The following is a 15,211-nucleotide window of genomic DNA, read 5'->3' as shown; positions in this document are numbered from 1 at the left end:
AGTCATACAACCAAGCCAAAATTCACAATGCTTTGCGAATGCAGATTCAACAGAAGTCAAACCGATCAACTACTTGGCTATCAGGCAGCCACAACCAAGAAGACCCTTGTTTGGCCACATTAGGAGATCGGGTTCATACAATCCACATTCTCCTATTGCTATGCAATTCTCTTCCCCTTTATTACCCCACGTATTAGCTAATTGCAGCTCCCTGCCCCCCCCCCCATGCAATTAGCAAACTTCAGAAGCTGCGGTCCTCAAATATTACCACCAGCAGGTGATCGGACATTTAAGTCATGCAACCAGTTTTGTTTCATTTTTTAAAGCCACCAGGTAGCCCCAAGGAAGCACTGTTAGGCTGCATGTTTGCTGGGACACAGCACCAACCAGCGTCATGGGATGGACAAGAAAGGTTGCCGTAAACGCGCTAGAGCTGCCATTTGTCCCCTGCCAGTGGATGCAAAAGTAACTTACCTCGTCTCTGCAGGTCAACAAGCAAAAAAGTGGAACTTCGCCGGAAACTATGCTTGGCCGTTAATCTCAGCCCAAATCTGCAGACCCTTTGCTCAGAAGCTAAAGCACGCTAAATCAGGCAGAGCTGTTGCATAGGTATTCTCTACAGCAAACTAAAATTTCCATGCAAATTGACTATAGATCTTCAGACAAGCCTCTGCTATCACCTATCCATGCAGAGATATCACAGAACTGCCACAGCCTTAAAGAACCATGCAGAATATCAAGAGAGGGAGGACAGATAAAACTCCTTTCCTGGCCTGCAGATCAGAAAGCAGAGAAGGGATTTCTCTCGCCACTTTTGCACGTTACTCCTGTACAAGTTTATTTTACCAGAACCTTCCAGTTCCTGGGGCTTCGTGCACGCAAACTCCTCAGGCACATGCAAGCTGGACTGCTTCCAAAATCAATCCCTGGAGCTTTTGAGACGAGAGGGAAAGAGAGAAGCTGCTGGGAACTAGGAAGACTGCAGACAACTGGCAAAACTTTGGGCTGCTAAAGAGGAGTAGGTAAAGGAGATGTGTTTTCTCCACCCACTTCTCAACAAGGCAACCCCTTCTTCACCCACCCCCAATCCACTGCTACTGGAGTTCACACTGATTTCCTGGTTTGTGTAACTGGCCTGGTTTAACTGGCCTGGACGTAACCTGGTTTGTGTAACTGGCCCACTTACACAAAGCGCTGCAGAATTCTAACCTACTTTCCAGTCTCTAGGATATCACGCTAACCTAGGTCACTATGCTGCTGCGAGGATGTGTGTGTCTCTGCAAGTTGAGGAGAAATGTTGAGGAGAAGAGCCCAAACCTCTTCTGCAACCACATAGTTTACGACTCATGCTCAGATACCTCACCCTGGGGGATACTGGCCCCCTGGGGAAGTATGAGAAAGTCAATAGCCTACCAGGGTAAGTGTACCTGAGTTGCATAACAGGCCTCATTCTCAACCGCTCTCGGCACCACTGTGCGCTAACAAAAGCCAGTGTATGTGAAGTGGGTCAAGAAAGCGGCCCCACGCCCACCACATTTATGGATCGGCAAAAGGTGTTTCAAAAGAGACACGGCAACAGCATCATTTTAAGATGGCCAGAAAAAAGTTCTCCTTTTGTGTCCAAAGCAAATTTGGCAAAATTTACAGGGCCTGCCTGGCCAACAATGACACTTTGAATCTCTCCCATTTGCAAGCATTTTGCACAACTCATGCAGTTTACTCCATTTCCAACTGTCACCAGCATGTACTGAAGGTAAAGGTACACCTGACCGTTAGGTCCAGTCGCAGACTCTGGGGTTGCGGCGCTCATCTCACTCTATAGGCCGAGGGAGCTGGTGTTTGTCCACAGAGAGCTTCCGGGTCATGTGACCAGCATGACTAAGCAGTTACTGGTGAACCAGAGCAGCGCACGGAAACGCTGTTTACCTTCCCGCCAAAGCGGTACCTATTTATCTACTTGCACTTTGATGTGCTTTCGAACTGCTAGGTGGGCAGGAGCAGGGACCGAACAACAGGAGCTCACCCTGTCACGGGGATTCAAACCGCCGACCTCTGATCGGCAAGCCCTAGGCTCTGTAGTTTAGACCACAGCGCCACCCGTGTCCCTTAGCATGTACTGAAGCCCTCCTCAAATAATCTATGGTACTGTTCTGCAAACTATTCCTGCATGTTTCACATGTAAAAAAAAAACAAGACCATGAGCTACCTTGATTCCATCAGTACTCATAAGGTGGTCAGATATCTAGATATAGAGCGACTACTGGTAGTCCCATTGTGTGTGTGGGAAGGATGTACTGCAGAGCCCCCCAGCTGTTCTTAATTCACACCCCAGGGCTGGGCAATATATCGTCCAAAACCAGTTTGATGTCCATAGAGTAATAACGGTTTCATAACTTTTGATCTGGTGATGTATCACGAATTGCGATGCTACATTGCGCTGCTTAGCTGGTGATAGATCATGTTGAACGCCCAAGCCCTACTTTTCACCTCTACATAGTTCCATCCAATCGATATATGGTCCAGCCATACGAACCACCACAACACTGGAAGGAAGATCGGAGGCTTTCTAGCTTAAATCTTTGCAAATGGCAATATTCTGTGTGCTGTATTGGGTAGTGTCAGATTAGTACTGGGGAGACCATGTTCAAGTCCGCTCTCACCAACGCCATCTGCACCATGCCTATTCAGAAGCAAGTCTTTTGGTTTCAACAGGGCTTAGTACCAAGTAGGGGAGATTAGGACTGCAGACTTCTCAACGAAGTTTACTGGCTGTCCTTGGGCCAGTCATGGCTCGCAGTGCAACCTACCTCACAGGACTGATGTGAATGTAAAACCGAGGGAGGGGAGGGAAGAGAAGAATAATGTAAATTTAACTCTATACTTGTGTCAGTGTTGATCAGCATCAGTAGCACAGCTTGTATCCGGTTACAATGAAATGGAAGCAGAACAGGTTTATATATGGCTAAAGAGATGGGAAAAGACGAGGACGAACAGTTATTCCTAGTTTAATAAAACAATCACATATTGCACAATTTTGCAAGTACTGAACTCTCAGAATTTAAAGGAGCAAAAATGAGAAGTTAACGCTCTGCCCAGGCAAGAAGAGATGGCAAAACTTGTATATACCCTCCCTCACTTTTTAACCCCAAGGCCCTCACAGCAGCTTGCAATAAAAAAAAAATACAAAACATTATAAGTAGTGCCGCTGCTGCTCATCTATACTAGTAGACATTCCTGCTGCTCATGCACTTTCAATCCACACAGGGTGCTGTGAACAACAGAATGCTAAAGGTGTTGTGGGCACCTAGCAATGCAGGCTGCAATTCCCCACAGGTACAAATACTGTACTTTGCTTTTGAGTGCTGGGTCTCCCTCCAGCAGAAGCAATGCCTAGAGAAATGATAAATGGAGCAGTTGGAGACACATTTGAAATAATGATGGAGGGTGGGACACACACACTTTGAAATGCTTTTATTACTTCCAATGATTGACCACAGAGATACACTAAACTGGTTAGCAACCGCTTTAGTTGTTGTGACAATGTCCTCTTTATCTTCCATCAGAATCCTTGCCATGGCAGTGACAGAACGCACCGCAACAAGCAGCCACCTCAAGGGCGAAACAAAACAACGCCGGGAAGTTTTGCAAGGTCGGCAGAAAAGTGCTTTCCTTACCTGGATTTAACCCGGGGTCGTTAATCTCGAGCAGATGGAATATAGGAAATCTTTGCAAGGGGGGGTCCTGAATTATTATTACAGTACTGTTATTTAAAAAGAGAAGTCTCCCCCGTGTTGCAACGATCTCCAAGAAAAACGGAAAACAGAGCGCGCGCGCCCCCCACAAAACCGAGCAGCCGCCAATGAAAGCCCCCGCGCAAGCGGAAGTTGCTCGACACGGGAAGAGGCCTTCGGTGCCGTGCCAGGGAGATGCGTGCGCGAGTCCTGCCTTCCCGCGAAAACCTCCTGAACACATATAGGAAGGGCGAAGTTGGGAAAAGGGCAGGAGCAGCTGCAGCAAGGCTTGCAAGAGGCAAGGCTCTGCAAAACAGCGGGCAGGAGGCGGTGCGCGCGCCCTCGCTTTGCAAACCCCAGAAGCTACGGCACCCGGCTAGCTTTGTTGAAATACCACCGAGAGGGGTCAGTGGGCTTTAAGCGGCCGCGGGGTTATTGGCAGCTAGTGCGAATGCCTGGCGAGAAGTATGCTCCTCTCTCACACAAATGTCCATCCTCAGAATATAGCATCTCCAAGCGCAACCCTCCCGTTTCCCGTTACGACTTCGGGTCTGCGCAACGCTTGCTTATCTTGTGGGGGGGGGGGAGCGCCCCCATTCCCGGAGTGACCAAAACCAACAAATCACTGCCAGGGGTGGAAAGTGAGCAGCACGGCTGCAGCGTGCTTTTCGCAACTAATAAAACAGCTAATCACGCAAAGGAGAACCAAGGCTGTCTCATCATGCTGTTATCGCGTGAAAGCTTTGGAGTAGAACACGCATTCGGCCTTTATTGGCATAATTTAGACAAGCAAATCATGAAAGAGGCGGCGCGCGGGGGGGGGGAACCCCAGAACATAGAAATAGGAGTGACAAGCCTTTGCATGGCGCGCAGATCTTTCCCCTTTCCTGCTGCAGACGGGAAATACAACCTTTACAAACTTTCCGCCCCGGCAGGGATTGATTGGTTTTGAGGTCGCCCAGGAATAGGGGCTCTTGCCCCCAATACAATAGATGACGCAGAGCGGGCTGTTAAAGCCGCGCGCCCCCCCGCAAAAAAACAACAACAAACCTCACCACCGTCAAGGCCAACGAGGTTGGCTGTGGAGAGTCAACATGATCCGAGAGCTCTTAATGCCCCCTCCGCCCGGACCCTCCGCCCAAACCCGAGCTCCTTCTCCAGGTAAGGTTGCCAGCAGAAACACCTCACTTAGTCTCTGCGCCCCCGCCCCCCCCCAGCTCCATAGTACTTGTTCCCTAGTAGCAAATGCCAACCGGACTGCAGCTGGGTAGCGCCAGGCTGCGCGTATTCCCCAAGAGCTAAGCAATGCGCGCTGCAAACCTGAACCGCGGCCTCCCCAAACCAATCCCGCGCGACATATTTACCCGCCCCGCGCGAGCCGCTCCATCTGCACCGGCGTCGTTTCCCGCCCTAACTTTGCACCGGGAGGAGGAGGAGGAGGAGCGCCTCCCGGTTCGCGCCGCCAACTTCCTCGCGCCTCCCGGATTCCAAATGGCGCGCGAATGCACTCTCGCTCCTTTTTAAAGGGCTACCGGCGACTGGCCCAGCTATCCAGAGGAGGACGCAGGGCTCTGCAGTCTTTTGCTCGGAAGTAACGCCATTCAGTACAAGTCGGCCACGCGAGCCTGGCATTGCCCTTTTAAGCGAGCGCTCAGTCTCGCCCCCGCCTTCTACTGGGTGGAGCGAAAACTTCACTTTGCAGCCAGTTGGGGAGGCGAGCTCAGAAAGAAAGGCATTGCAAGCACCCATTGGTGTAGCCAGTCAGCAACCTTTTTCAGCCTGAGCTGCTGGTACATCTCTCAGACCTTGTGGTGGGCCGGACTATATTTTGAAGAAAAAAAAACGAATGAATTCCTATGCTCCACAAATAACCCAGAGATGCATTTTAAATAAAACGGACACATTCTACTCTTGTCAAAACACGCTGATTCCCGGACCGTCTGTGGGCCGGATTGAGAAGGTAATTGGGTCGCATCTGGTCCCCAGGCCTTAGGTTGCCTACCCCGGTAAGCTATACTGTAGCTTAGGGCCCCACTCTCTTGGGGCCCCCCCAAAAAAATTAAAGGGAAAAAACCACTGGATGTATTTTGATAAAATACATGTTTTGTTATGTGCAAATGGATTTAGATACCTATTAGGTCCATAGCATATATTCAACACACAAAAACCAAGTGACAATTTATTGTTGACAAAGGACAGGTGGACATATAAAGGGCCCCATTACCTTCAGTAGCTTAGGGCCTCATCAAACCTAAATCCGGTCCTGGGCGTAGCCAGGATTTTGGGGCCTGGGGGTGGCTGGGCAGGGCACCCACCTGTCACCATAATCTCTGTCTAGCAGATTCGGAATGAAATGTCTCAACAACAGTGGTTTTAAATTGCTTTCTTTTGACCCCAGGTGCTCAGGAAAAAAATCTGTCAAAAAATCTTCAGTCATTTGAAAACTAGGAAGTTAAATAATAATAATAATAATAATAATATTAATAATAATATTAATAATAAACATAAACATCAGGGAGATACCTTTTATGCGGTGAATGAATATACTTTGCAAAATTGCAAAGAGCATGCCATATACTTTGCAAAATTGCAAAGAGCATGTTTAATAATAATAAACATCAGGGAGATACCTTTTATGCGGTGAATGAATATACTTTGCAAAATTGCAAAGAGCATGCCTTTCTTCATCACTGCAAAAAATTCTCACCCTAAAATGACATCCCCAGTGGCGGAGCTTCATGCTCTGGCACTGGGGGTGGAGAGCAGGTGGGGGCATGGCGCGCTGCCCGTGGGGGCGTGGCACCCAGAGCGGGCAGGGTGGGCAGCCGCGATGGCATCCTCGGGATCGTGCCGCCCAGGGCGGAGTGCCTGTATCGCCCCCCCCTCTTCATACGCCCCGGACACCCCCATCACAGCACATGGCAGGAACGCCTGGAGGAAAGCTTTCAGGCCTCATTCACAAAGACAGATGGTTGAGCCTCGTGTGCCTTGATAGCAATATCCGGACTCTTGGAAGGTGGTGGACTCTCCTTCCTTGGAGGTTGGATCGCATCTGGTCCCCAGGCCTTAGGTTGCCTATCCCTACCACCTGTCAAGGATGCTTTAGCTGAGAGTCCTGCATTGCAGGGGGTTGGACTCAATGACCCTATAATTACGCATTTCCACTTTTTTGGAGATGCATAAATGACCAGCCAATCTTGAAAACACTCGGAGCTCCTTGAAGGAAGAGGCAGATTTGAGTGTAACCTGCTTTTTAAAATAGATTTTTATGTGTGGTTAAAAGCTTAAAACAACAATAGTGAATAATGGTAGTCCGTCCAGGGCTGTAATCAAGATTTTTCTGGGTTTGATAGAACTATTTGGCTGGAAGGAGAAAAATCAAGAAGTTTCTGAAGCCTCTGTAAGATGCCCTCAGGGGGGGCTCACAATGGGTTTCTGTCTCCCTGTGAACTTCATAGCCCTTAATGTGGGGTGCCCCCAGACAGGGCCTTTATTTTACAAAAAGGTTGTTTAGATCTCTCTTGGTCTCTCTCTGGCATTTTCGCTTCCACATTCTGTTTGGATAGTTGTTGCTATTCAGCGCTATGTCATCCACACATCAGTGGGCAGAGCCCGACAGACTGTTTCTGTGGTGTATTTTTTACTTCCCTTCCCTCATTCCCTCTTTTCCCACCCTCCACTGCCCTCATCTGTTCCAGGTATGTGCACCCATATTTTTGTACCTCTGCGTGTGCACCTATATAGTGCACAAAAACAGATATTATCAGCCCTTAGTTATCATGTTTCACAATAGACAAAATGATGTCATGTTGTCCTCCCCCCTCCCCTGCAAGGTGGTGTTGATGGTGATGGTACAATATCTATTTGGTGTTTCTTTGGGGGGAAATAGAAGGAAATAATACCGGGGTCTTGCATAAGGCAGCAGATATTTAGCTATATCTATCTGCTATGTTGTTGTTGTTTAGTCGTTTAGTCGTGTCCGACTCTTCGTGACCCCATGGACCATAGCACGCCAGGCTATATAGGATGTCCCTATCTACCTGCTATAGGATGTCCCTATTTTCATCGGAGAAATGTCGGAGGGTATGCTATTTGCTTTAGTGGATGGTGGCAATATCCATACACCTCTAGTGCCCTGTGATCATTAACAACACAGCCACACTTTCCTCTCCTCCCCAGCCTGCAACAATATAAACACAGCAGGAATTATATACTGAAATACTGATAAAGAGGTCTCGGAGAAGATATCTCTGTGTGTATATGTTTCTCTCTGTGTGTAAATATATATACTGTATAGCCTACATTTTAAGCTGCAATGTACACCATGTACAGTACTGCAAATTCCCAGCTGATTCCCTACATGCTTTGTGCAGAGATCTTGAGAAGAAGAAGAAATCCTTTGAACTAGGCTGCTGAAATTCCCATATGCCTTCTGCAGGTGGCAATTGATAGAAATATAGGTATGTTTGTGTCATTTGGGTTGCCAGAAACAAAATGGCAAGGATTTGCTCAGGTGAGGAGTGAATAGAAGTAGCGGTCTGGCAACAGAGGCCACCCACTGAAACCTCATCATTCTTTTGGGAAACTGGCCTCCAAAAAGAAGTGCAAATAAGCCTTCACACCTGTGTAGTAAATGTGGATGCACAGCAGGTTATTTATTTATTTATTTTTACTTAAGTGGGTTTCTTGCAGAATGGGAAATTCAGAATTAAATACAGAAAAAGAACAGGCTGGCATTTTTCTTCTGATAATGCTGGGTGGGTGGTGGGAAAACTTTTTGCACACCAGTAGCACTAATTTCACAATCAGTTCCCGTCTTGAAGTGCTCTCTGTTGTCTATATTGGGGTGGATGTGAAATGGGATTAGCAAGATGGAAGTTGCCCATGTGGGCATCTACGTGGATCAGAAAGTGTGGGACTCTAGAAAAGAGCCTGGTGCCAGGCCCAGCTGGGCAGTACAACCCTATGCACTCCTATTTGTAAATAAACCCATTTGAACTCAGTGGAAATTCTTAAAATAAATGTGCATACTTGGCATGTGCTGATATCACAGCGTTATCACCAAACGTGCTGCTGATGCCGAAATGTGCATTTAAAAAAAAATTAGTTGTGGCTGTTTCCAAGGCAGTGCTCAAGTGCTGAAAGTTTAGTCAACCTGTGATCAAATAACCAGGTAAGAAACGGGGAATACCGGCCTTTATTCATTACATTTTCATGATAAAACTGGGAAATGAACTAAAGGAAAACAGTTGCAGGAAGTAAGAGACATTTGCTACATGGACACAGTGGGTACATGCGCTTCAATCAAACTTGTCTTGGGGTGTATTTGTACACCACAAGGAGAAAACTGGCTTTTTCCAAGGGGGTCCTAGGAAATGAAATTTTGAGACTACAGGTAATTCTGATTTGAAGACTTGAGAAACCACCTCAAAGACCTGCAACCATTTTGAGGACAGGGGGAATAATAATAATAATAATAATAATAATAATAATAATAATAATAATAATAGATCTACAACTGCTGTGGAAGTGTGAGGATGTGGATAGTTTAACCGGTTTGAGGTAAATACATGCTATAATTCTCTCAGATCTTTCAGATGGGAAAGTCAAGCTTTGGGGAAACGATGTGGGTTGCACACAAAAAATCAAGCAAGGCATGCGCTTACAGCCGCGGCATTGGTAGAGCATCTTGCAGGCGGAAGACCCCAGGTCCAATTCACAGCATCCCTGCAGAGCTGCTGTTAGTCAGGGTAGTGTAGACAATATTGACCTGGGAGCACCAGGAGTCTCAGTTGGTATAAGGCAGCTTCCTATGTGAATTCACCGGTAGTGTCTATGTGGGGAGACTGTGGAGGGAATTCTCCATTGTGCACAGCATGTGTGTGTTTTGCCCTGGTTTGGTTACCTCTTCTCAAATATGGCATGTTGCTATTGCCAATCTCACCCGTGTGGTATGGCTGTTTTAAATGGGACGATCAGCTACTTTGCAGCTCTTCTAACGGACATCCTATGTCTGGCAGGAGGCAAGCCTGCTCTCCAGATGTTGAGAATTTGGATTTATTAAATGTGTAGTGTAGACGGGATTTTGCAATGCCAGTAAGCAAAGATCTGGGTTAGTAACATTGCAAGTCCAGACTACTGGAAATGCTAAGAAGAATTTCTCTTTGGATGCAGAAGTATGGAAGTCCTGAAATTTTGTTAGCTGCTTCTTAACCAATTGCGAGGTGTTTCTACCCAACAAACATTTTCCAGGTTTGGTTGCTTGGTCTCAGGGTTTGACCAAAAGTTTCAGGCATTTCCTGGGTGCGCAAAGCAGATTGACTTGCACACATGTTTAAATTTAAAGCAACTTCCTAATCAGATCCTGTAATTGGCAACATTTGCACAATCCAGATTGGAATGTAAATTTCACCTCTGGCTAAAAATATTGACTCTACTTCTAATGCTGGAAATAGACTTTAGGAATCCTGACTGTTGTATACCAATGGCAGATATCATGAAGAGCTCCGCTGGCTCAGGTCAAAGATCCATCTGGTATGAAGTGGTCAACCAGATTCCTCTGGGAACCAGGACATGAAGGAGACGCACTTTCACTAAAATCTGTAGATTACTTGTTGCCATCAATAAACTTATCCTATGATAAAATGCCTTGGTATGACTCTTAGAAGGCAATCTATGTATGTCTACTTGGAAGTAAATTCATTTAGATTTAACGGGGCTTGCTCCCTAGTATGTGTATTTAGAATTTCAGCCTGAACCCCTGTATCTTAAATTCCAATAGGTCAGTGGTATTTAATTTCTCAAGATCAGAACTTGAGCAGCTGAAGGCCTGAATATATAAGACCCAGAGTTCATTTTCTGCAACATACCATGTATCGCAGAGCCTATATCACCCTTGTTGTGGAAAATGTCCTTCTAACTACGTCAAGCTGCTAGATTTCCCTGATGGAGAGCTATTACCAAAAATAAATTACAGCGTTCAATTAAATAATACAATTCCAACACAATAACCAAAGGAGTTCTTTATACCTGCGAAAGAGAAGGTTAATCTGTTCATTGGAAAAGGCGACTCATGCTACCATCCATCATGGGGGAAAAGCGAGGAAGAACAAATAAATCATCAGTGTCTCACGCACAGCAAATCTTCTGGATGGGCCAGTTTTTGATTTCAGTATAAACCCAGGAAAGCTAACGGGGTGATTTAGTGTCATTCCATCAACTTCAGTGAAGTGACATCACATCAACTGTTCGCCTGTTGATTTCGGAGGATTGGTCATTGATATCACCTGTTCTATCTATCTACTCTATCATCTATCTATCTATCATCTATCTCAGTGCTATCAGTTTCATTGGCTCCAGTCATAACCCCTTTGGCTGCTGTGAAGTAAGTCCAGATTCAAACCACTTGTTGACCCAAATGAAGTAAATCTATTGCAGAGGAGAGATTCTAGAGTCGTGTGGTTTCATCCTGTTCATGTAGCTTTATAACCAATATGGATTGATGGTGGATATAATCCCATGGACCTCAATGTAGTGGCTCCAGATTGAGTCCATTGATGAGGCTTTGAAATCACACCAGTTTTTACTATATACGTTGCAGCAGAGAGACTCCAAAAATCAATTCACACCAATATATCTGAAAAATAAGATCCACCGCTGAGACATGCCAACACTGCAGAAAACAAGCATTTGCTTCCAGGTGGAAACATCTGCAATCCCACTGCTCACTTCATCCGAGTTCCCTCTCTTTTGAAACCATCAGTCACCCGCTCTCACTCCAACAGGTCTTTCCCATCTCTGTGCAGGACTCTTACAGCACAGTTCCTTTCGGAAATGCCTAGACAGGTCAGTCTGTACTTGCAAATGATCTACTCCCTGGTGGTAAATAAAGACCAAAAAAGAATTGCTATGCTGGGTAAGACAAACGGTTCGTCTAGCTCCATAAGAACGTGACGCATGCTGTTTCAGACCAAGGGCCCTATTGGTCTCGCATCCTTTTCCCAACATGCATTTGCCAGAAGCGTCTCGGAAGCCCACAAGCTAGAAATGAAGGCAGCAAAGACCCCCTCCCTTTTCAAAAAAAGGAAAAAAAAGACACCCAGAAAACAACAACTGACATTCAGGTATATGGTACTACCTCTTTGAGCAGGGAAGTTCCATTTAATTATAATAGTTAATACCCATTGAGAGACCTACTCTCTGTGCCTGTTGACAAAATTTCTTTTAAAACCACCAAACCAGTGACAATCCAATTCCACAATTGACCATATTGTGTGAATAAGTTAATGGATTTTGTCCGCCTTGAATCTACTTCCAATCAATTGAGATACTATTAGGAGCAAAAAATTTTCCCTTGCCCCCTTTCTTCACACAATTCGTGAGTTTATAAGCCTCTATAATGTATTCCCCATCCCCATGTCTTTTTTTGCTGAACTAAAAAGCTACAAATGATTAATTCTAAGGAAGATGCTTCAACCTTTGGACAATTTTTGCTGTCCCCCCCCCCTTTTTTTTAACCTTTTGCTGTTCTGTTCTACCCTTTTTAAGATGGTACGCCAAAACGGTACACAGCGTTCTAAATGCACTACTGGTTTTATATGATGGCATTCTGAGACCAGCTGCTTTATTTTAAATTTATGTCCCGATTTGTTTTTCCTCCAACTATTGCTGCACATTTAGGGCTTGTCCACATTTCCCTAAAAGCTCCGTGTCCGAGTGCCCCTCCTTTTTCGTCCTGAGCTTTCCCTACGAAAACCTGCTGTTTAAAACTGAATCAGAGCAAACATCAATTCAACTTTAAATAGCGGGTTTTCACAGGCTCTGGAACAACAACAAAAAAGGTGACATGGACACAGAGCTTTAAATTGTGGAAAGGGCGAAGGAAAGGAAAGTGTATATAGGCCATTAAAAGGTAAAGGGTAAAGGGACCCCTGACCATTAGGTCCAGTCGTGACCGACTCTGGGGTTGCGCGCTCATCTCACATTATTGGCCGAGGGAGCCTGCGTATAGCTTCCAGGTCATGTGGCCAGCATGACAAAGCCACTGCTGGCGAACCAGAGCAGCACACGGAAACGCCGTTTACCTTCCCGCTGTAGCGGTTCCTATTTATCTACTTGCATTTTGACATGGTTTCGAACTGCTAGGTTGGCAGGAGCTGGGACCGAGCAACGGGAGCTCACCCGGTCACAGGGATTTGAACCGCTGACCTTCTGATCAGCAAGCCCTAGGCTCAGTGGTTTAACCCACAGCGCCACCTGGGTCCTTATATGAAACTTTAATTGAACTGTCCATCACAACCCCGAGATCTTTATTTGTAAAGTAAAAGCCAGTCCATATCCCATCAGTGTATATGTCAAGTTGGGATATTTTGGTCCCAGTGTGCATTGCTTTACTTACCTTAAATCTCATTTGCCACTATGGCGCCCACTCACCCAGTTTGGAGGGATTGTGCTGGATCATTACTGCTACTGTACTAGTAATTTAATGCAATCTATAAATGGCTCATCCTGACTCTGAATGGTTTATGTTCTATAGCACCGGTCCTTCAGGAATTCTATGGGTTACTTCCCTCCATTGTGGGGGGGAAATCAATATATCCCTACCTTCTAACCCTCTAGTCCTCTTATACCAGCCTTTGCCAACCTGGCACCATCCAGATGCTGCTGGCTAAAGCTGATGGGAGTTGTAGTCCAATAACATCTTATGCCCTATTAAAATAATGCTCTTTTTGAGAGGGTGTTATAGGGCTGTTTTATTTTGATTATATATATTGTGGTTGTATATGTTAATCTTGTTCTGAGACCTTTGGGTATAGGGTGGTATATAACTTCAATAAATAATAACAACATCAGAAGGGTACCAGGTTGACGAAGGCAGTCTTATACCATGACTGCTAAATTTTCTCAGGAGCAGTTGGTGAGGGCCTTCAGCAAATGGTGTTGTTGTTTTTTTGTTGTTTTTTTGGCAACACTAATGTCTGTATCAGATTGCCCCACCCACACATTTGTTGATATTTTTAAGAATTCTAAAAGCTTGGCAAGACAGGACTTTCCTTTTTAAAAAGCCATGCTGATTCTCTTCAGCGAGGCTTGTTCTTCTCTGTATTTCATTATATATATGGCTTTCAACCAATTCATCTGAGACCAAAGTTGTCTAAGATCAAGAAGTCATGTGCCTCTGCTACAGGACTGGAGAAAGTCTCACGTTGTGCTCAGCTACGGAGAAGGTGGAACCTTCTGCCTGCGCAAAGCATAGCACCACTAAAGAGAATTCCCACGAGTTCCCCCCACAACTTGCAGACACTTCATTAATTCCCATTAATTCTCCTTGTAAGAAGATGAGGAAAGGGACGTGAAATTATGTCAAAAGCGACTGTGCATGGAGAACAGAAAATGCATTCTAGAATTGCCTTCAAGGCAGGGTCTTGCAATTCCAGCCATGTCCTTTGTCTTTGAGGAACATGCCTGAGTGCTTATAGCGCACTGCTTATATAGCTAAGAGTACACTGAACCAAGCTTACACAGTGGAGAACCTCCCTTCGCCTGTTGCTTGAAGATCAACAAAGCCAGGAAGATCAGTGTAAAATACCCAGACCCAGAGGCAGACAGCATACAACCAACCTGCAGGATGGCCTTTTGTCCACACTTCCTTCTAAAATGTATGGAAGCAGGAATGGAGGGAGATGTCGGAGAGGGGAAGCTGTCCAATGGGCTGAGAGTATGAGCCGGGACACCTCCGGTTCAAATGTCACCTCAGCCATGATCTCACTTGGTGGTCAAAAGCACTGCTTCTCGGCCTCAGCCCTCTCCCTTTCACCTGCTGCTTCGCTCCCCTAATCCCTTCTTGAGCCAAGCCTTTATGCCTTGCTGGCATAAGCCCACAGAGATGAGATGGGGATCGGATCAGAGCAGGGAGGGAGGGAAGTGAAAGAAGGCTGTGGCAAAGCACGAAAGAGCTTGAAATGGCCTCTCAATCCTACGCTAGATGAAGTGTCTCCAACAAAGCTAGCAGCGGAACACAAATCCTGTGGCCAGAGATGCAGTGGGGGCCTTAAGTGGAGAGATGTGAAGAGAATAGATGCTGTTCAATGCCTTCCTATATATATGTGTGTTATATGTTTATATGTACACACACACACACACACACACACACACACACACACACACACACTCATTCATACACCCAGCACTAAGTGGCAAGGACTCCACATGTCCAGTCACACACACACACACACACACACACACACACACACACACACACAAGCAACTCTGGAGTTTTGCAGGAATTCAAACAGGGAGATCCGTAGGAATTGTTCCTCCTACACCTTTTTCCCATAAAGCCGTTATCAAGATTTCTCACCGCAAAAGAAAGTGTTTAAAAATCAGGCAATGACACCATCTTCCCCCACCCACCAGCTCTCCCCATTCCATTGTCCCGTTTGTTTGAAAAGAGAGAGAGAAAGAGAGAGACCGGATAGCAA

General features: G+C 45.9%; 1 protein-coding gene across 2 annotated transcripts in view; it reads right to left on the bottom strand.

Moving 5' to 3' along the window:
- Positions 1-5,321, bottom strand: part of TIMELESS (timeless circadian regulator) — a 50,596-nt gene extending 45,275 nt beyond the window's left edge. Inside the window, exon 1 of one of the 2 annotated variants that reach the window (XM_060272037.1) lies at positions 5,096-5,321. The gene's annotated coding sequence lies outside the window, so the exon portion shown is untranslated. Of the gene's footprint in view, positions 1-846; positions 1,792-5,095 lie in introns of those variants that run through there. The other variant, XM_060272038.1, reaches the window with a different exon arrangement.
- Positions 5,322-15,211: the final 9,890 nt, after the last annotated feature.

Source organism: Zootoca vivipara, chromosome 2 (assembly GCF_963506605.1).
Source record: "Zootoca vivipara chromosome 2, rZooViv1.1, whole genome shotgun sequence".
Lineage (NCBI taxonomy): Eukaryota > Metazoa > Chordata > Lepidosauria > Squamata > Lacertidae > Zootoca > Zootoca vivipara.
The sequence above is the reverse complement of the archived record's forward strand: the minus strand, read 5'-3'. Positions and strand labels throughout refer to the sequence as shown.